General features: G+C 37.4%; 1 protein-coding gene and 1 pseudogene across 1 annotated transcript in view; both read right to left on the minus strand.

Moving 5' to 3' along the window:
• The window catches only part of MCU (mitochondrial calcium uniporter), a 231,389-nt gene that overhangs the window by 202,007 nt on the left and 5,688 nt on the right, over nt 1-23,694 (minus strand). The window lies entirely within an intron of this gene.
• LOC132350533 (ATP-dependent RNA helicase DDX50-like) lies at nt 20,637-23,242 on the minus strand (annotated as a pseudogene).

Here is a 23,694-nt window from a genome sequence, read left to right on the forward strand (position 1 = left end):
CTGCATGTATTCAGGAGAAGAGCATTCTAACTAAGAAAACTACAAATTCAAAGATCCTGTGAGGTGGGTGCATGTCTGGCATGTTTGAGGAACAGTAAGGAGGGCAGTATCACAAGAATGGAGTGGGTAAGGGGGAAAGAAACAGCAGCTGGGGATGAGACGGGGAACCAAATGTTCAGCAGTGGTAAGATGGAGCTTGCTGGAACCAGCTGAAGAGCAGACTGTTATACATTCTAGAACTTTGAATCCCATAGTGGGAACAATTATAGCACAGAAATAGGCGTATGCTACAAATCAGAAGCTTTGCCTTCTCCAGAGATCCATTTTATCAGCACACTCCTGCCTGGAGGCCACTTAACATACTTTGTCTTTCACTCTGAGTGAGATCTGAAGCTGTTGGAATGGTTGTCTTCTGCCTGATGTCATCACTTCCACTGCCTGAGTTCTGACCACGGAAAACAAAAGGCAAAAGCAGGGAGGCTAATTTGGAGGCTGTTGTTATAATCTAGGTGAGATATTTTGGTGGTCTAAAACAAAATGCCAGTGGTGAGACAATGAGAAGAAGTCAACCTAAGTGTTCATCAACAAATGAATAAAGAAGATATGGCATATACATACAATGGAATATCATTCAGCCATAAAAGAATGAAATTTTCCCATTTGCAACAACATGGATAGACCTAGAGGCTAGTATGCTTAGTGAAGTAAGTCAGACAGAGAAAGACAAATACTGTATGTTTTCACTTATAAGTGGAATCTAAAAAAGAAAACAAATGAACAATTATAACAAAACAGAAATAGACTAACAGATACAGAGAACAAACTTGTGGTTACTAGTGGGGAGAGGGTTGGGGTGAGGGGCAAAATAGGGGTAGGGAGTTAAGAGGTACAATTATTAAGTATAAAATAAATAAGATATAATGATGTAATGTACAGAACAGGGAATATAGCCCATATTTTATAATAACTCCAATCACAATGAATGAATTCCAAACAATGAATCACTATGAATCACTATGTTGTACACCTGAAACTAATATAATATTGTAAGGCAACTACACTTCAATTAAAAAAAAAAAAAGTCAGGGCTTCCCTGGTGGCGCAGTGGTTAAGAATCCGCCTGCTGATGCGGGGGACACGGGTTTGAGCCCTGGTCCCGGAAGGCCCCACATGCCACGGAGCAGCTGGGCCCGTGAGCCACAATTACTGAGCCTGCGTGTCTGGAGCCTGTGCTCCGCAACAAGAGAGGCCACGATAGTGAGGCCCGCGCACTGCGATGAAGAGTGGCCCCCACTTGCCACAACTGGAGAAAGCCCTCACACAGAAATGAAGACCCAACACAGCCATAAATAAATAAATAAATAAAATTTAAAAAAAAAAAGTCAAACTCTTGATATAAAGAGCAGTTCTGATGTGAATCAGCATGTGACAATAGTTATCAAGCTTCCTGCTTACAAATCAGTGATACGTAGCTCTAAGTTAAACACGTCATTCCTGGTTCTGAATTAAGAAGCACAAAGAACTAAGACAGAGTCTTAGATTAGATGTACATTATATATCTTCAGCTATTAACAATTCTATTATCATTTCAAATGATCAACACATACACTTATTGTTATATACTGCAGGGGATATAAAAAACCCTATAATCCAAGCCCTCAACCTCAAGGAGGTTAAAAATCTAAAGACTAAACTAAATCATTCATATATTAAAAAATACAGATTCAAGGCAATAAAAGTAAAACAATATGTGGTCAGGCTAGTGAGTATTCTATAAACTGCAGGGAGGAGGCAGGGAGGGAAAAAAAAAAATCACTGAACAGATGGAACTTGAGCTAGGCACTGAAGGATGAATAGAATGAGACTGTGAGAGAGGGAAGAAAGGAACAAGCAAGGGCCTTCCAAGCTGTGGATCTGCAAAGTGAAAGAGCTAGGATGAAGGTGGAAATGTACTTGGTGGTTAGGCATGGGTCTACTCAAGGCATTCAGGAGACAGAAGTTACAACTATAACTTGTACTAGCTTGGGCATGTTATTTGGAACCCTCCACCTCTATTTCCTCAACAGTGGTAATTACAGTACCTACTTTATAGGAATAAATTAAATAAAACTATGTATGTATGGTGCATCACACAACCTGGAAGTTAATAAGCAATCACTGGTTATCAAAACAACATTATTATTAAAGGTGGAAAGATAGACTGGAACTCAATTTTAGAAGGTCCTGAATATCAGACTAAGGAATTTGTACTAAATCCTAAAGGTGGTGTCAACCAAAAGTTTTGTGGGAGGAAATGCTGATTGACTGCAGAGGAAACACTGAAAGTTTAGATGCTATTTAGACAAAAGTCCAGACTCACGATAAGAGTTTAAATGCAAGTAAGGATAGTGATAATGGGAACACAAAGTACAAGATAAGTGAGATGAGAAAGGTAGACTCCAACTAAGATTTAGTTACCAAATAAAAGGGTGGGATACAGATATAGATATTACAGGTTTAGTTCCAGACCACCACAATAAAGCAAACATTGCAATAAAGTGAGTCACATGAATTTTCTGGTTTCCCAGTGCATCTGAAAGTTCTCTTTACTGTACTGTTCAGTGTGCAATAGCTTTATGTCTAAAAAAAATGGACATACCTTACTTTAAATATACTTTATTGCTAAAAAATGCTAACCATCATCTGAGCCTTCAGCCAGTCATAGTAGTAACATCAAAGATCACTGATCACAGATCACCATAACAAATATAATAATGAAAAAGTTTGAAATATTGCAAGAATTACCAAAAAGTGACACAGAGACATGAAGTGAGCAAACGCTCTCAGAAAAATGGTGCTGATAGACTTGCTCAACGCAGGGTTGCCACAGACCTTCAATTTGTAAAACACGCAATATCTATGAAGCACAATAAAGCAAGGTAAAATGAGGTATGTAGTACTGAACTGCACACTTAAGAAACAGTTAAGAAGGTAAATTGTGTGTTATGTGCATTTCAACCACAATTTTCTTAAGAGTAAGAAAGGGGTGCAAAGGAAAAAGGAAGAGCCAAAAAATAATTGTAATTCAACAAACTGGAAGAACAAAAGGTACCAATAAGAAAAAAACAGTAAAGTCAAGAAAAGGGGTGCCATTTGGGAAAAGGACTCTACATTCTGTTTAGGTTTGAAAGCTCACTCACTGATCTAACGACAATCAGAGAGAAGGAGAAATTCCAGCATATATAAACACACCAATACACCCAAGTCACAACTACTTGGCTTATAAGTTTTTTCCATAATAAAGAATGGACGGACAAGCCTCATCCAGCAGAGGGCAGACAGCAGAAGCAAGAAGAACTACAATTCTGCAGCCTGTGGAACGAAAACCACATTCACCCCAGAAAAACAAGTGAATGAAGTGGAGATAGGCAACCCTCCAAAAAAAGAATTCAGAATAATGATAGTGAAGATGATCCAGGACCTCGGAAAAAGAATGGAGGCAAAGATCGAGAAGATGCAAGAAATGTTTAACAAAGACCTAGAAGAATTAAAGAACAAACAAACAGAGATGAACAATACAATAACTGAAATGAAAAATACACTAGAAGGAATCAATAGCATTATAACTGAGGCAGAAGAATGGATAAGTGAACTGGAAGACAGAATGGTAGAATTCACTGCCATGGAACAGAATAAAGAAAAAAGAATGAAAAGAAATGAAGACAGCCTAAGAGACCTCTGGGACAACATTAAACGCAGCAACATTTGCGTTACACGGGTCCCAGAAGGAGAAGAGAGAGAGGAAGGACCTGAGAAAATATTTGAAGAGATTATAGTCAAAAACTTCCCTAACATGGGAAAGGAAATAGCCACCCAAGTCCAGGAAGTGCAGAGTCCCAGGCAGGATAAACCCAAGGAGAAACACACCAAGACAGAAAGTAATCAAACTGACAAAAATTAAAGACAAAGAAAAATTATTAAAAGCAACAAGGGAAAAACGACCAGTAACATACAAGGGAACTCCCATAAGATTAACAGCCGATTTCTCAGCAGAAGCTCTACAAGCCAGAAGGGAGTGGCACGATATATTTAAAGTGATGAATGGGAAGAACCTACAACCAAGATTACTCTACCTGGCAAGGATCTCACTCAGATTTGACAGAGAAATCAAAAGCTTTACAGATAAGCAAAAGCTAAGAGAATTCAGCACCACCAAACCAGCTCTACAACAAATGCAAAAGGAACTTCTCTAAGTGGGAAACACAAGAGAAGAAAAGGACCTACAAAAACAAACCCAAAACAATTAAGAAAATGGTAACAGGAACATACATATGGATAATTACCTTAAATGTAAGTGGATTAAATGCTCCAACCAAAAGACACAGGCTTGCTGAATGGATACAAAAACAAGACCCATATATATGCTGTCTACAAGAGACCCACTTCAGACCTAGGGACACATACCGACTGAAAGTGAGGGGATGGAAAAAGATATTCCATGCCAATGGAAATCAAAAGAAAGCTGGAGCAGCAATACTCATATCAGATAAAATAGACTTTAAAATAAAGAATCTTATGAGAGACAAGGAAGGACACTACATAATGATCAAGGGATCAATCCAAGAAGAAGATATAGCAATTATAAATATATATGCACCCAACATAGGAGCATCTCAATACATAAGGCAACTGCTAACAGCTATAAAAGAGGGAACCAACAGTAACACAATAATAGGGGGGACTTTAACACCTTACTTACACCAATGGACAGATCATCCAGACAGAAAATTAATATGGACACACAAGCTTTAAATGACACAATAGAGCAGATAGATTTAATTGATATTTATAGGACATTCCATCCAAGAACAGCAGATTACACTTTCTTCTCAATTGCACACGGAACATTCTCCAGGATAGATCACATCTTGGGTCACAAATCAAGCCTCGGTAAATTTAAGAAAACTGAAATCATATCAAGCATCTTTTCCAACCACAGCACTATGAGATTAGAAATCAATTACAGGGAAAAAAACGTAAAAAACACAAACACATGGAGGATAAACAATACATTATTAAATAACCAAAAGATCAGTGAAGAAATCAAAGAGGAAATCAAAAAATACCTAGAGACAAATTACTACAAAACCCTGATGATCCAAAACCTACAGGATGCAGCAAAAGCAGTTCTGAGAGGGAAGTTCATAGCAATACAATTCTACCTCAAGAAACAAGAAAAATCTCAAATAAACAATCTAACCTTACACCTAAAGGAACTAGAGAAAGAAGAACAAACAAAACCCAAAGTTAGTAGAAGGAAAGAAATCACAGAGATCAGACCAGAAATAAATGAAATAGAAACAAAGAAAACAATAGCAAAGATCAATAAAACTAAAAGCTGGTTCTTTGAGAAGATAAAAAAAAATGGATAAAGCTTTACCCAGACTCATCAAGAAAAAGAGGGAGAGGACTCAAATCAATAAAATTAGAAATGAAAAAGGAGAAGTTACAACAGACACCAGAGAAATACAAAGCATCCTAAGAGACTACTACAAGCAACTCTATGCCAATAAAAAGGACAACCGGAAGAAATGGACAAATTCTTAGAAAGGTATAACCTTCCAAGACTGAACCAGGAAGAAATAGAAAATATGAAGAGACCAATCACAAGTAATGAAATCGAAACTGTGATTAAAAATCTTCCAACAAACAAAAGTCCAGGACCTTCCAGGCTTCACAGGTGAATTCTATCAAACATTTAGAGAAGAGCTAACACCAATCCTTCTCAAACTCTTCCAAAATATTGCAGAGGAAGGAACACTCCCAAACTCATTCTATGAGGCCACCATCACCCTGATGCCAAAACCAGACAAAGATGTCACAAAAAGAGAAAACTATAGGCCAATATCACTGATGAACGTAGATGCAAAACTCCTCAACAAAATACTAGCAAACAAAATCCAACAACACATTAAAAGGATCATACACCATGATCAAGTGGGATTTATCCCAGGGATGCAAGGATTCTTCAGTATATGCAAATCAATCAATCTGATACACCATATTAACAAATTGAAGAATAAAAACCATATGATCATCTCAATAGATGCAGAAAAATTTTTGACAAAATTCAACATCCATTTATGATAAAAACTCTCCAGAAAGTGGGCATAGAGGGAACCTACCGCAACATAATATAGGCCGAATAAGACAAACCCACAGCAAACATCATTCTCAATGGTGAAAAACTGAAAGCATTTCCTCTAAGATCAGGAACAACACAAGGATGTCCACTCTTGCCACTATTATTCAACATAGTTTTGGAAGTCCTAGCCACAGCAATCAGAGAAGAAAAAGAAATAAAAGGAATACAAACTGGAAAAGAAGAAGTAAAACTGTCACTGTTTGCAGATGACATGATACCATACATAGAGAATCCTAAAGATGGCACCAGAAAACTACTAGAGGTAATCAATGAATTTGGTAAGCTGTAGGATACAAAATTAATGCACAGAAATCTCCTGTATTCCTATACACTAACAATGAAATATCAGAAAGAGAAATTAAGGACACAGTCCCATTTACCACTGCAACAAAAAGAATAAAATACCTAGGAATAAACCTACCTAAGGAGGTAAAAGACCTGTACTCAGAAAACTATAAGACACTGATGAAAGAAATCAAAGATGACACAGACGGAGAGATATACCATGTTCTTGGATTGGAAGAATCGATAATGTGAAAATGACTATACTATCCAAAGCAATCTACAGATTCAATGCAATCCCCAGCAAATTACCAGTGGCATTTTTTACAGAACTAAAACAAAAAATCTTAAAATTTGTATGGAGACAAAAAAGACCGCAAATAGCCAAAGCAGTCTTGAGGGAAAAAAACGGAGCTGGAGGAATCAGACTCCCTGACTTCAGACTATACTGCAAAGCTACAGTAATCAAGACAATATGGTACTGGCACAAAAACAGAAATACAGATCAGTGGAACAGGACAGAAAGCCCAGAGATAAACCCATACACCTATGGTCAACTAATCTATGACAAAGGAGGCAAGGATATACAATGGAGAAAAGACAGTCTCTTCAATAAGTGGTGCTGGGAAAACTGGACAGCTACATGTCAAAGAATGAAATTAGAACACTCCCTAACACCATACACAAAATTAAACTCAAAATAGATTAGAGAGCTAAATGTAAGACCGGACACTATAAAACTCTTAGAGGAAAACATAGGCAGAACACTTTATGACATAAATCACAGCAAGATCTTTTTTGATCCACCTCCTAGAGTAATGGAAATAAAATCAAAAATAAACAAATGGGACCTAATGAAACTTCAAAGCTTTTGCACAGCAAAAGAAACCATAAACAAGATGAAAAGACAACCCTCAGAATGGGAAAAAATATTTGCAAACAAATCAATGGACAAAGGATTAATCTCCAAAATATATAAACAGCTCATGCAGCTCAACATTAAAAAAACAAAAAACCCAATCAAAAATAGGCAGAAGACATAAATAGACATTTCTCCAAAGACATACAGATGGCCAAGAAGGACATGAAAAGCTGTTCAACATCACTAATTATTAGAGAAATGCAAATCAAAACTACAATGAGGTATCACCTCACACCGGTTAGAATGGACATCGTCAGAAAATCTACAAACAACAAATGCTGGAGAGGGTGTGGAGAAAAGGAACCCTCTTGCACTGTTGGTGGGAATGTAAATTGATACAGCCACTATGGAGAACAGTATGGAGGTTCCTTGAAAAACTAAAAATAGAATTACCATATGACCCAGCAATCCCACTACTGGGCATACACCCAGAGAAAACCATAATTCAAAAAGACACATGCACCCCAATGTGCACTGCAGCACTATTTACAATAGCCAGGACATGGAAACAACCTAAATGCCCATCGACAGATGAATGGATAAAGAAGAAGTGGTACATGCATACAATGGAATATTACTCAGCCATAAAAAGGAACGAAATTGGGTCATTTGCAGAGACATGGATGGGTCTAGAGACTGTTATACAGAGTGAAATAAGTCAGAAAGAAAAAAACAAATATCATATATTAACGCTTATATGTGGAACCTAGAAAAATGGTACAGATGAACTGCTCTGCAAGGCAGAAATAGAGACACAGATGTAGAGAACAAACGTATGGACACCAAGGGGGGAAAGTGGCAGGGGTGGTGGTGGTGGTGGGGTGAACTGGGAGATTGGGATTGACATGTATACACTAATATGTATAAAACAGATAACTAATAAGAACCTGCTGTATAAAAAATAAATAAAATAAAATTCAAAAATTCAAAAAACAAAAAAAAGAATTGATAGACATTGTGACTTGGTTTCTCTATCTAATACAGACTAAAAAGAAAAGATGTCTTTTCTGAGGCATTCCCCAAACCTTGTTACAATAAAGAGCGGCCATTAACACCTACTTTATTCATCTCATTATACAAAGAGGACTATAACAGCTCCAGTAACACAATGGCACTTTGATAACCCTATAATTCAGACACCATATATTCTAGGATATAAGGTTAATTTGTTCAGTTTTTTTCTCCATATAACCCGCAAATGTTAGCAGTGAATTTTCTGTGTGTGTTTTTCAGAGTTGCTATTACTTTTGTACACTTTTTTCTTTGAAGAATAACATAAATACAGAAAAATATATAAGCTTGGTGAATTTTCACAAAGTGAACACACCCACGTAACCAGTACTCAAAACAAGAAACAGAACATTACTAGCACCTCAGGAAGCCCCTTCATATCCCAATCCAAACACTTTCGCCATCTCCCACAAGGGTATTCAATCTCCTGACACCAAATAGTTTTACCTGTTTTTGAAATTTATGTAAATGGACACTCTTTAGTGTCTGGGTTCTTCTGCTCAATATTATATTTGTGAAATTGACACCTTATTATATATAGCTGTTCTTTGTTCACTGTGATCAGTGTTTAACATTCATTGTGTGATTATGCCAGAAACTTACCTACCCATTCTACTGTTGATAGGCATTAGGAAAATTCCAGTTTGGACTACTACAATTAGGCCCACTATGAACATTTTGTCCATCTCTTCTGGTGACTATATGCACACAATTTTGTTGTATATAAATCTAGAAGTGGAACTGCTAAGTCACAGAACATCCATGTGTTTAACTTTGATAAATAACTAATAAACTTAAGGAAGAAAATAGTTTAAGGTCTTTACAGAGAAATTTGAATGATTAATGATTCATCAGAAGGTGCTGACTTCAAAAACTACTTTCAGAAGGATACACATACTGAAATAGGACAGTTGACCCACACTGCTTCCAAAGAAAGCAATTTACTTTTGAATATTTTCACCAGCAATTCTGCATGTGACAATAACAGAAATAACCAAGTCTGTCTTATCCTTTCTGGAATTGATGATGCTAAAAATTTAGGATCAACAACTGAAAAGCCATTATTACCAATAAGGTCAAGTAACCACCTTCTCGACAAGTTACAGAATATAAATGTTACAAGTCAGAACTCTGCAGCAGTTAAGCCTGTACTCATTTAATCACACTCCTGGAAATTAAAAGAGACTTCAAAACTAGTTTAACCTTTAGGTGGTCATATAAATGCCTTCTACATCAGTGAACACACTAATAAAAATTCATTTAATCCCGGAACAGAAAAAGAATATTATGCAAAGACTAAGAGAATCTGAATAAAGCATGGACTTTAGTTAATAATAATGTATCAATATTGGTTCATTACAAAAAATATGTATATATAGGTTCATTAATTATAACAAATGTACCATACTAATGTAAAATGTTAATAATAGGGGAAATGGGGATGGGGTATATATGGGAATTCTGTGTACAATCTTAGCCATTTTCCTGTAAACTCAAAACTGTTTTAAAATAAAATTTATTTTTAAAACTCCATTTAAAACTCTGTAACGTAATCTGCAGATTGTAATACACCTGCTAAACTCTTCTCAGAATGTAATCCAAATGCACTTTGAGAGCTGAAAGACACCCATACAGACATACATACACACACGCATACATACAATCCTGCTATCTGTGAGCTTAGACACATAGATACATGCAGGAAGCATTCTATCTGTGCCAATTTTAGTTTTGCTCCTAGCTATAAAATTATTATCAAGGCTCAGACTTCTTTTTATTCCAACTAACCTAACCTTTTTTGAGTATACACTATAAGCACTTAGTGATTCATTAAGAAGCAATTCCCCAGTTATCGTCAAATGATACAAGTATCTAAACTCCAAGTAAGGTCAATTCTCCAATATATCATTTCTTTGTGGTTTAAATCATTGAGTCTTTGCTTTTACTTCACGGAAAATAAAGGAAAAAGACTGTGCCTTACAGCTAGTAAGGAAAACAAGTAGCCCTAACATGGTATAAGGCCTAGTAGAAGGAACCCTGGGCAACGAGGCAGGAGACCTAGCTTCTAGCTTCAGTTCTATGTCTAATCTGCGACCTAATGAATTCAACTGCGGTTCTACCAAGTTTATATCTAAATACAAATTGAAGTTTGGTTCTTTTATAGCAGAAATCAAACTTTTTCTTTAAGAGCCAGGTATTTTAGGCTTTGTGGGTCACATGGGCTCTGTTGCAACTCAACTCTGTTGCTGTAGTGCAAAAGCAGTCATAGACAACATGTAAATGACAAATGTATCTATTCCAATAAAACTTTATTTACAAAAACAAGCAGTGGTCTCGGCTGTAGTTTGCCAATCCCTATTCTGTAATATCAGGGGCAAGAAAATCAATTGGCAAGATTGATTTTGTAAAACTACATCATGAATGCACACTGAAATAAACTGTGTTTTGTTGGCAGGGAGAAAATGCTTATGAATCAGGATCTTCACATACCTGAGAATGTTCAAGTTTCCCCTGCGTGAACAGGTCACATCACCAATACCTAAGACAGAGCAGGAAAACACTCTCCCTTACATGGTTGTTAATGACATAACAGGGGGTGTGTTAATTTACATAGGCAAAATTTACAAGGTGACCTGCAAAAGTAAAATACCAGGTTTTAGCAACTTCAGCAATAAATACAGAAACCCAAACCTCATTAACACCAACAGTCACTTCTTCCTTACAGTAAGCTAAATAAATTCAGAAAATTGCCAAGGTCATTGGCTTCCCTGGGAGAGCTGTTCAGTTTCCATGCAACTCAAGTGGTTTAGACCAGCAGACGCTTGGTCATCCATAACCTGTTAAATTTCCAGGAGGCCAGAGTAACTAACTGTTTGTGCTAACGCAGAAGCTCTGATTCATTCTGGGATGGGACAGGGGTTGCTCATCGCTATAAATGGTCTAATCAAGCCAAGATCAGATCTATCCTCCCTTAGGGTCTACCTTAGTAAAAATGTTCCATTCTGTGATAGTCACCTTGCTAAATGCAGCATCATGTTAGCTACCAGGTATTCAATAGCAGGCTGGAGCAAAGAGCCGGCCCACAAGGATCAAGCAAGTGCCTTTTTAAAAACTAATCTTAAGGAGTTCGAGTTCCTCTCCATGGCTTTGCAAAGTAAGCAAAAACCATGCCAAATAGTAAAAAAGGCACTTACTTGACTCCCACAGTCCAGCTCCACACTCTAGCAGCTAAGATGTCACTGGCATGGTACATGGAGAGTGAGGTGGAAACGATATCTTGCCAACCACTGTAGGAATGGTAGTGAAAGACCTAAAAGAATAGAAAAAAGTAAAGTCAATGTCAAAGGTAAAGGCCTTCCTGAGCCTGCTGACATGGGTACCTCAGCATATAATGCCGAAAAAGAAAAGAAAGTCTGAAAAGCTCTTGTTTAAGTCATTCTTAGCTGCTGCTTATTACAAGTTACCCTTAGGACAAGAGGGCACTTTTAAAAGAATATGAGTTATAACCTAGAATAAATCCAGACTGGTTATGAGAAACTCTGAAATAATACTTTTTTTCTTCAGAGAAAGAAAGTATTAAATCTTAGATAACCACATAGTAGGCTCATAGAGAAATAAAAACAGAGAATCTGAAGCAACAACTCATAAATCAATACTTCTAGAAATAATATTAAGGGGAAACTTTTTTTCACCCCACCTGTACCCTTCCAGCATTTGAAAAACAGATAGAACCCTGATAAACTATGAAGAAATAAGAAATAGTTTTAAAAACTTAAGGGGTCCCTGGCAATAGAAGTCTCAGGCTACCCAGGTTCGTTCAGCAACTTTCATTAATTTCAGAAACAAGTTTACAAAACTTAGAAATCTTGGTACAGTTAAAAAAAAAAAAAATCCAATTCAATTGCCTAGCTATACAACTCTCTGGTTTAGGAGTCCTGTTTTAAAATGCTTGACTCTTGGCCAATTAGTCAGAGATCATTCAAAAACAAGAATAGCAATTTTTAAAAGCCTGTTTACATACCTATCTCCTCTCTCCATACCTACACTATTTATGGGTGAAATAATTTGTGGAAAAAAATTAGTGTAATTTGCAAGAAAAATAGCAACAGTGATACAACAAAAATCATTCTTAATTAGCAATATCCTCTCTCCTCTTTCCATCTAATTATTCCTACCAAAACAAAACAAACAAAAAACACTCTTCTTTTACTTGGAGGTCCATTCAGCACCCTTTCCATCAGAACCACAATGGAAAAAACAGACAGTTGAGTTTAATCATTCTTGAGGCATCAGAATCCATCCAATAAGAAAAAGCAAATAATTTAAGTTTTCATTCTAAATAAATTATAGCCAAAAGACTATTCTTGCACTAGCCCTTAATTCTAATATGCTTAAAGTTGGGTCACTTTTTTAATAGATAGTCTGGTGATTCAAATTGCCTAGGCCTCAATTAATTTAACTAGAATGAGATATTCACTGTTAATAGCATATCTGACCACACTACATCTTGGGTGCCTAACTAATGTTTTCTTCTTAATTTTGGCTTGTGTTTGCTTTGCCTTAGCTACAGTCCCTGGAAAGCATCCCATTTATTAGTGTTTCCCTCGCTGCATCAGCATTTCTGGTTAATGCATTATAGCAAATCATTTGGAGGGAAACCTGAATGAAGTTCTGTATTGTGTATTCTGCAAAATTGTTCAAACCATATCAAATATATTGCAAATAAAAGACAGCATGAAACTGGGAAGAAAAAATATTTATCAGAGATTTTTTAAATCAATGACTACAAAGAAAGAATATACACTGACATATATATATATGATTTATTACTAAAACAAATACTTATTTCACACCAACTACCTTCCTCAAAAAGAAGTACTTCCCCTCAGACCCACACCTTGTTTTTCCCTTACGTCATCAAAACCATGACACAATCCAAGAACAGTTTTGTTTTTAACCATATAAGTGACATATCCTTTTACAAAATAAAGCAGGTAGTTCCAAATTGCAAATTATTCCAAACACAGAAAAGAAACAATGAATAAATACCAATAAGTTTTCATCCACAGCTTGTCTGCGCTTGAAAAATCTGAGAATTTTAATAGAACTAACCAAGCTTTTGCTGCAGCTCAGTCCCTCATGAGCTCACTGTAATATAGCAGATGCTGTTCTGCATTTCGTACAAGATACGTTCATCTGTGTAATGAAACATTACTCTTCTCCGCCTTCTCTGGGGAAGTATAAAGGGTTTTCCCAGGAAAACGATAAATGAGGACATTCCACACCAAAAGAGGAAACTGGCTTTTTTGAAAGTCAAAACAACATTCCTAATCTAACTTTTAAAATGACATAACATATTTCTCTTTCCTCTCCCCCTAAAACATTCAGCTAAAAAGGCTTTCAGTCAACAGGAGAATAGTTAAACATGTGCACTAGAGAAAGAAACACCACATAGTTAAAAATGAATGAATCAGAACCACAGGTATCAACTACATAATTAAAGTATTAAGCAAAAAAGAACAAATTGCATAAGGATATTATACAGTATAATATCTTCTAAATAAGGTTTAAAACATGTTTACAATATTGTATGAGATATATGTGGCATAAACACATGCACGGGAAACACCGAACTGGAGAGAATGTTACTTTTGGGAAAAGGGGAGAGGAAATAGGATTGAGGAAGGAAGCTTGGGGTAGCAATTACAGTTGTATTGTTTAATTTCTCAAGCTAAAGGAAATACATTATTCTACTTGTTTTTATAGATATTACATACTTCATAATTTAAAAAGAAAAGACTTTCCCCTTATATGTTTGACTGAACACAACATAATTTCCTTATGAAGGACATCCACCTTCCCCAGCCCCACCCCAAAAAAACAACAACCCTCTGTGTTGCTATGGCCTTTCCAAGTGAGCTTCTCTGAGAGCCTGCTCCCCAGTAGTTACTTTCTGTCTATTCTTCTGTTAGTGCTGCTACTTTCTGATGCTGGCTGTGATGTGACCTCCGATCCGTAACTCAGAGCCTCAGCTTGTCTCTACTTTTAATCTTACCAAGAATACTTGTATTAGGCAAGAAAGCTATTACACATAGTTCCCTTTCATGTTCCCCCTTTTACTGCTAAAAGCTCTAGCAATCATTAAAAAGAGAGCCATTATGTATCTAAAGCTCACCAGATTTTGTGGCACTTGGCCAAGCTATGAACTCTATAAGTAGTTGATTCTGAATCAGTCTACCAATGCAGTCTGAGATATTAAAATTAAAGAAAGTACTGACTGGAGTTCAATTCTCCTTTTAATAAATGAATATTCCAAAATTCTGTAATATGGTATACTACAATTCTGTTCTACCATCTCAACTGTGCATGAACAACATTTTGTTTTGAAGCTTAAGTCAGAGCTAGAAATGGAAAAAATAAATTTCATTTTCTTTGGGGTTAAAATGAGAACAAAATAAGGAAACAAAACCCAATTATTAACATGCATATAGATGAGACATTCACACAGCGTATACCCTTGGGATCCCCTCAGAAACAAACAAACAAACAAAAAAAAAATCACTACTACCTCTTTCTGCTCAGAAAACTCATTTTTCCTGTCTGCTCAGCAGCTTCTATTCCCAGCACTCAAAGATCAGGGAAAGAGAGGTAAGAAAGAGAAACTGACAGAGATAGACATAAGCTGGTATTCTTCTGTATACAAAAGAAATGTTATTCCATCAAAACCAAATCAAAAACTTTCAATTTTCTTATTAGGTTTTTACTATTTTTTCCACTCCATTCAATCTATCTTTAAATACTTCTTTAAAGTATTCTGATATCTATACTGTTTTAAAATGAAAAAAGAGGTTTTTATCACACTTGGCCACTTGCCACAGCCCTGCTTCACAGCAGCTAGCAGAATTCTGGCAGTACAAGATACAGGATACAGTAGGGGTAGAATGGAAAAACAGAAGATTAGCTCCAAAATAAACACTTCCAAAAATCTGTCATCTTTGGAAATATATATCTGTAGGGAATCTAGAGTTGGCAGCACCTTGTTCAAATAGTTCCTTTCTCTCTTCGGCAGTGCCCAGCCCTTCACTCTTCTCTCTTCTCCCTCACTTGCTCCAAATACCTGCTAGGTAGTTGTCATTGTGTCAATTTCTTAAATTACCTATAGCATAACAGCATTACAATCTTTTTCCATTACTATTTTTACTTAGCGTTTTATACAGCCATGCTTGTTTCAGCACAATCTGTGCACTCTTTTAAGATTATTAGCTGCTGCCTGAATCAAAGAAAAGTAATTCCTTCTTCATAGTTCTATGATTCCTATTACTGCAGAATCTAGGCAGAGAACAAGATGATACACAGCTGCATTATTCACCAGACTGAAGAATTTAGACAATGGTCCCTAGGACTTTTTAACTCAGTGTTGGACTCTCATTTGTCCAACACTGACTGAATGTCTACATTCATGACACTGTATTAGACTCAGTTCACAGAGTTTGGGAGAACAGACTACTACCGGCAATTAATCACTTGTTAAGATTTTCCCACTGGGGATTCCTGTAGTGTAAATACAAAGAAACATTTTCTGTTTCAGGCTGGCAGGCCAGAACTCAGAATTAACAAATTACTAGCACAGTCCTGTCTCCCCTCAAACACTCCAGCATTAACTGCTTTTTTCCTCCTCCCCTCTCTCCAACTCTCTGAATTCCCCACATCTTCACCTCTTCCCCAACTCCCTCAGCAGTTTGAACTGGAAAAAGAAGAAAAATGAGAAAGATGGGAATAAAGGCTTGATGAATTATGAGGAATGCAGGGTAAATTGTTCATCAAGATGTCAGAAAGTAATTATGCAAACTGTCCTGAAAAGGAATTGGAAGGCTCTTTTTCTTCACTTCAAGCCCTTGGCCCTTGTGAGAATAAGCAAATATATGTCCGTCTGTTTATGATTTTATACAAGCTACCCAATGAAACAACATAAAAGTTACTTGTCAAGTGTTATATAAAAATACATACATAACTTAGAATTAAAGAAGCCCTTTAGGCTCACCTAATCAAGCATCCTTATTTAATCAACAAAAATAATAGGATCAAAGAGGTTACATCACTTGCTCAAGGTCAAACAGCAAGTTAATGGAAGAGAAAGGAGCAGAACCCAGACCCCTAACTATTATACCACATGGCACCTAATTCTCTTCAATTACTTACCCTTTATTTTGGTGACTGCGAAACACACACACACACACACACACACACACACACACACACACACACACACTCTTACCACTTCCATCTTTTCATTTATTTAACTATCTCAGAAAACTATTAGAAGATTCTGTGATGGTACAGCTATTCTTTGCTCCCATAAGATTTCAAAAGGTTCATCAACTACATCTCAAATACAATCTCCTCTGGTAGAGCAGATACTGTAATGTCTCTAAAAAATTGTTATAATTATCAAGTAAATACTTACCTTTGTATTATAACACCTAGAAGACCAAAGAATTATGTGCTCTCTAAATAAAGCAATCCAGTAAGGTCCAGTCAATTAAAATGTTAGAGAATCACTCCAAATAACTTGTTCTCAATTTTATATATATATAGTAATGCTCTTGAGAAACTGGAGTGGCAGAAGCAGTAGGAATCTTGTGTATCTACATTTATAATATGGGAAGAAAAACTGCTAAAATTTTACTAAGATTTCATGCTTAGGAATGGCTAGTTATGTTGTTTGTTTTTTAAAAAGTAAGACCATCATACATATAATGGTTACTATTCCCTAAAGGGAGTCAAATATTACAAAAATGGAAAGTTAGAGAAGACAAAGTTCAAGAAAATTACTCAAAAGTATTCCTCTAGTTAATGAACATACTGTTAAGAGTTTCTGCTTTGGGAGAGTATAATACACAGGACACATTCTTTCAGCAAAGATTTGCTGAGTGCTCATCATGCTATGTGAACTTTTTCATACTGCTATGCAAATCTTCCAGATTCTGATAGTATGAGGTAGGGGTGGGGAGGCAGAAATAAGGGGATAAGGTGGGTGTCTGATTTTATATATAAAATTTTTAATCATTTAAAAATAATTAAACCAGATTTTTTTTTAAATACAAAAGTAGAGGTGTAGAAAAGACAACAAAGAAGCATATTTCACACGATGATAAAAAGGAACACGCAAAAAAGGTCAAGAAATAAAATTTCAGTACCTGAGTAACACAGTAACACAGGTCTGGAATTGAACTGTCTTTCTACCTAGTACTTAGTAGCTGAGTGATAGAACTTGACAATTGGTTGTGGACTATCAACTCTACTTCCTAAATCTCCCTTCTCTCTATTCTCTTTTCTCCATCCTCAAGGCTGCTGTCCTAGTTCAGACATCTTTTGCCTGGTCCATTAAGATGTTCCTTACTGGTGTCTGTCTTTCCAGTCCCATCCTCTCCAATTAAGCCTTCACACTGCTGCCACTGTGACCTACCTAAAAGCACAAACATAACCATTTGATTCCCTTACTTGAAATTCTTCCAATGCTCACCTACTGACAAGTAGTATTTTTCCCAACTGTGGCTTAAATTGTAGAATCAATTTAAATGAGTCCCAACCAGAACTTCCTTAAGAAAAGAGAACAGAAACTATGCATACATAGTAAAAATATTGTTTCATGAGACTTTTCCTAATTTTATGCATACATGCATGTGCTCAATCATAACATAAAAGGTATTTCTACTGTGGGTTGAGTTTTTTAAAAAACCACTGAACTACATCATAAAATGTCAGCTCCTTCACAAGTCCTTTCACAATCTGATCCCTCACCACAGCAAGTGGTGAAGAGACAGGCTCTGTAGCCAGACTACTTGGGTTTATATGCTGGGTATGCCACTCGCTAGCTGTGTTATCCTAGGCAAGTCATTTACTAGCTATGTGTCACTAACTGACTGTCTGGGCAAATCACTTAACCAATCCGATGCAACTCAGTTTCACTATCTGTAAAATGAGGATAATAACAATACCTACTCATAACAATATCTACTCATAGTGTGTCACAAGAATTAAGTGAGACTGTGTACACTGCTTGGCACATGGTGCACTTCATAAATATTAATTATTATTGGTATCACTGCTACTGTCCAGCCTAATCTTCAGCTATTCTTGCCCATATCCAGTTGTAACAAATTACTGGCTGTTTCTCAAATACATCATACTCCCTCATATTGTCATGTTAGATACTAATGCTACCTGGAATATGAACCAACCGTTTCAGTCCCCCACACATTATATTTCCTCATATTTCAGCTCAAGCAAGGCCTCACCAGTGAAGCCTTCCCCAACATCCTCGGGTAAGTCTAAGTGCTCCCACTGACCTCCATAGGGAAAAAAAAAAGCACAGCCAGTTACAGCCTTGTTTATAGTCTTGTCTCCTGGCCAGACTGTGAACTCTTAGAACCACAACAGAAACATCTCTCCTTACCAGCACAGTGTCTCACAGAGTAGGAGTTCCACAGATATATTCTGAATGACTCTAGGTATTAACCTTTCTAGGTCTTTATTTTCTCATCTGTACAATGGGGATGGTATTTTGCCTGAAGGGTTGTTGGGGAGTATACTATACAATGCTATAAAAGTGTTTGATATAGATGCAATGCTCAGTAATTACCAGGTTTACTGGGTGGGACTTTTTAGAATCTTAAACTAAATTTCAAAGATTTGGAGGGGGTGTGGGGTAGGCATAATACCTTAGACTCTTATCAGTTAATACCTGGTGGGGAGGGTGGAGAAAGAGATTTAAGAAATGTAGTCAGTGGGAGGGATGGTGAGGTCTCTTGGAAAAAACTGCAGTAGATGCTTGAGAAAGGAACAAAACTGAAGGAGCAGGTGCTGAAAAGGAAGGAAGACCCACACTGACAACCAGCATGGTACAGCTTTAATTCTAGCCAGACGTAGGCTTAAATCCCAGCTCCAAAACATTTGTCCATCTTTGCATCCCTATCATTAAAACAGTTTATGACACGTAAGAAGAAATGAACCTATCCCGTCCTCAATTTCCTCAAACTAGCACAATATATCAAACTAGCACAATAATACCTCTTATAGGGTTATGGTGAGAATTAAACATGGAAACACAGTGCCTTTAGCTCTTAGATGCTTTCTTCTATATCTACTCTATCTTTACAGGCCAGGTAGTTCAGCTAACCTATTTGCTCTCCTGTTATTTTATAAACTATCAGTTGCATTAACTTTCTCTAAAGTTTAAAGCAGACATTAATATTCTTAAACATCCTGTAACACCATTTACTATAGGTAAGTAAGAAGTATTATACAAAGTGGGCCTGTCTGAGAAGGCAAAAAAAGAATTTAAAAAATCTTGAAACCTGTAAGGTAGTACGGCTCAGGACTGTACATTTGAGACTGCCCTCTGGATAGCATCATACACCCAATGGGCTCTGCTCAGCAATTTTCTGGTGATTATTACAAGTGCTCTCCCCAAAATAAAGTGGACAATAAATTTAAAAAATGTAAAAACTGAAAACTTTAGTAACGAAGCATAAAAGGTAAACACCTCACTCTTTTGGATTAATAAATATTATTAATGTCATTAAAGAACTTTTGGAAAAGCCGCTTATTTTTAAGAGAGATGTCAAAATGCAATGTCATATTATCCAATTATTCCAGACTGTATTAGAAAAAGTTCAGTTTTAGTATGCTATTAGACCCAGTCGGTGATATAAATGACCAAGTTATGCTCTTATCAATTAAAAAAAAAATCAAGTCTGTACACGGTTTAGGAGTCAAGAATTCACTAAACTTATTAAAATTACTTTGCTTGAAGTCAACCTTCATTTTTACACAGGCTGTCTCAATGTAAGTGTTTAACAAAGTGCAGTGAAATAAATAAACAGATTGTTTCCCTTTTGTGTTCAGCTGCAGAGGTCAAGTTTTTATCAGATGTCCTCAAGCTTGATCTAAATCAGGGAGTAACTATTCAAGATTCAGTTTGACTTTAGGGTCTTACTGGAAGAATCTGACCCCAATTCACTTTTTTTTTTTTTTAAAGGAGGTTTTTTTATTCAAAGGTATAACTGGATAAGTAGATTTGTTTACAACCATTCTTACGAAATATTAAAAAAAAAAATACAACCAACTTCTTTGCAAATAGCAGACACAGACCTCAACTATGATGACCTAATTTTTGGTGGATAATGTACATGATTAGGCAGAAACGGGCAAGCTCACACTGGTAGATTAACTATCTCAGTCAAAACTCTGCTTGTGGCTCCCGCTTCTTGATCAATTTCTGTTCTCACTTCATCTTCTACCATCTTGTTGACTTCCTGATCGACTCCCCTGTCGACTCTGTCTACCTGACCGGCCACCAGATCGACCACCTGACCGGCCACTTGACCAGCCACTCCTCTATCTGGAATTAGAAGATGTGTTTCCATCATAATATTCTTCAATTTCAGGCAACTTGGCTGGCACTGAGAGTACCCAGTCTGAATCACGCCACTCTGCCTGTAACCATTCTGACTCAGTTGTGGGAACATCAAAGCAAATGCCCATATTTCCTTTTAGGAGGCACATTCTGGTAATTTGGGACATAGCATTACTACTCAACTTTCTGTTAAGTTCTTTCCAAGCACAGCTAACATCCTGTATTTCTTCTGGGCTTCCAGAGTCATGGTCACAACCCCCTTATCAGAGGTGATCAAAGAACGTGGTTCAAAACTTGATGCGCCAGAGATGTGGGCTAATGCTGCAGCCAGTGCATCCACTGCCCCTTTCTCTTCTATCAGTCTCTGAGCTGGTGGTCGGAAAAAATCAACAGCAGCATAAGAAACGGAAGCCAGAGACCTGATGGCATCCATGCTTTTAGATTTAACTAAATCCATTGTAGAAGGAACACCTACACATTTAAAAGTAATTCCTGCTTTTTGTTCCACATATCTTAGTTGACCTCTTTCTCTTGGTTGATAAAAACACATGCAAATCCCTGTCCAGCCAGCTCTATCTGTGCATCCAGAGCGATGAATATAAGACTCAACATCCTGTGGAGGTGAACTCTGAATAACCAGATCAACCTCAGGAATGTCCAAACCACGGGCAGCAACACTGGCTGCCACCAAAACTACCCTCTCTGAAGCCTTTCAGTGTAATTTCTCTTTGTGACTGTGCGATGTCGCCATGTAAACACTGGGCGTTCTGTTTTATGTGTGGATTCATGGCCATATCAGTTACATTCTTTTTGGTCTCACAGAAGATAATAGCCCTCCCTTCAGACCCACTGTAGACTTGAAGGACATCTCCAATAACTGCTGGCCTCTGAGATTAATGGCACTGGATGGTCAGATGTTCCACAGTAGTTGCAGCCTTTTGAGTCATTTTCCCAACAAGGTCAACCTGTTCGTATCTGGATTTCATGTATTTTTTTGCAACTTTGTATACCCACTGTGGGCAAGTTGCAGAAAAATGTAAAGTCTTAGGATTGTCTTCAGAATCAGTTTTGTAGGATTCGTGGATAGTATCTTCAACTTGTTCAGCAAAACCTAAATCTAACATTTGATCCACTTCATCCAGCACAACGTGGCGCAGTTTAGAAAGATCTAATCGGCCGCTCTGCAGATGATCTTTGATACGAGCAGGGGTCCCAACCAAGATGTCAATACCATTTCAAAAATGATTAATTTGGCTTTGATACGATGTTCCACCATAAAAACACGCCACACTGAGTTTCCTAGTTATATCTTTGAAGTCTTTCGCTACTTGGTTTGCCAGTTACCTTGTAGGAGCCAAAACAAGTACCTTTGGTGAGCGGCTTTTTTTAATTGTCTCTTGATTTCTTTGGAGTCTTTCAATCAAGGGGATGGCAAAAGAGAATGTCTTTCCTGTTCCTGTCCGTGCTTGAGCAATTAAATCTTTTCCTTCATATACAGGACCAAAAGTCTTAACTTGAATAGGAAAGAGATATGTTACCCCTAGACCTTTCAGAAGCTTTATAGTCTCTTCAGAAATAGGGAAATTGGAGAAGGCTCCTTCCTTCTGTTCACGTATTAGGGTCTCTTCTAGTTTATTATCACTTGATTTATGAGTAGAACTATCTAAGGATGACACTCGCTTTTATTTTCATATTCATCAATATCTCCATTTGACAGATCTTTTCTTCTTGACTTATGAGATTTAGAAAATTCATCTGAAAGTCTATGACATCCTTCCTTGGTGTCAGATTTAGCTTCTCTTTCGTTTTAGCTTTTTTTTTTTTTTTTTAATTTTATTTATTTATTTATTTATGGCTGTGTTGGGTCTTCATTTCTGTGCGAGGGCTCTCTCCAGTTGCGGCAAGTGGGGGCCACTCTTCATCATGGCGCGCAGGCCTCTCACCATCGCGGCCTCTCTTGTTGCGGAGCACAGGCTCCAGAAGCGCAGGCTCAGTAATTGTGGCTCACGGGCCCAGTTGCTCCGCGGCATGTGGGATCTTCCCAGACCAGGGCTCGAACCCGTGTCCCCTGCATTGGCAGGCAGATTCGCAACCACTGCGCCACCAGGGAAGCCCGTTTTAGCTTTTTTTGGGTTTGGGAGCATCCAGGTCATGTGCAACACCATTTTCTCTTGTTTCTGATTTCTCATCTGAGTCATAATGGTGCCTTGACTTCCTTCTATCACTCCAGCATTGTGTAATATGTTTTCGGCTTATCTTGTTTAAATCTTCATAACAACGCTATAAGGGAAGTACAAGTCCATAATCCCTTATCCGAAATTCCGACATCCACAGAGCTCTTTTGCCTCTCCTTCCTCTGGCTCTCAGTCTCCTCCAAAGGTGCTTCCAGCTCCATAATGTCCCCGCAGAGGAGTTTCCCAGGCATCATTCGCCGACACCGCTGCCGCCGCCTCCCTCTGGGCAAGGCGGCCACAACCACCTGCGGGCAGCGACAGGGTGAAAGGAAGCGGGGGCAGGGCGGCCTCCCAGACAGGGTCGTGCATCACTTCCCCCAATTCACTTTTAAAAACCAGTCTCAGCTTAATCATTTTTAGAATGAAACACAGAATTTTGTAATTTCATAGGAAAAGAACTTAATGGGAAAACCAGCAGATGTGTGAGCCATTTTCAGCTCTGCAGTAACTTGCTGGGCTACCAAGGAAAAAGCCACTTTACTGTTCCTGAACTTTTATTTCCTTAACCTTGTCTTGTCGAGCTCTAAATTTTAGGACTCTTTTAAGTACATGTCTTCCATGGTAACATCTTAGTTTTCCTAATAACATGTTGTTCCAGTATTGTATTAATCAGTCAAATAAAGAATAGAGGATTCCCCTATAT

The sequence above is a fragment of the Balaenoptera ricei genome, chromosome 16 (assembly GCF_028023285.1).
Source record: "Balaenoptera ricei isolate mBalRic1 chromosome 16, mBalRic1.hap2, whole genome shotgun sequence".
NCBI lineage: Eukaryota > Metazoa > Chordata > Mammalia > Artiodactyla > Balaenopteridae > Balaenoptera > Balaenoptera ricei.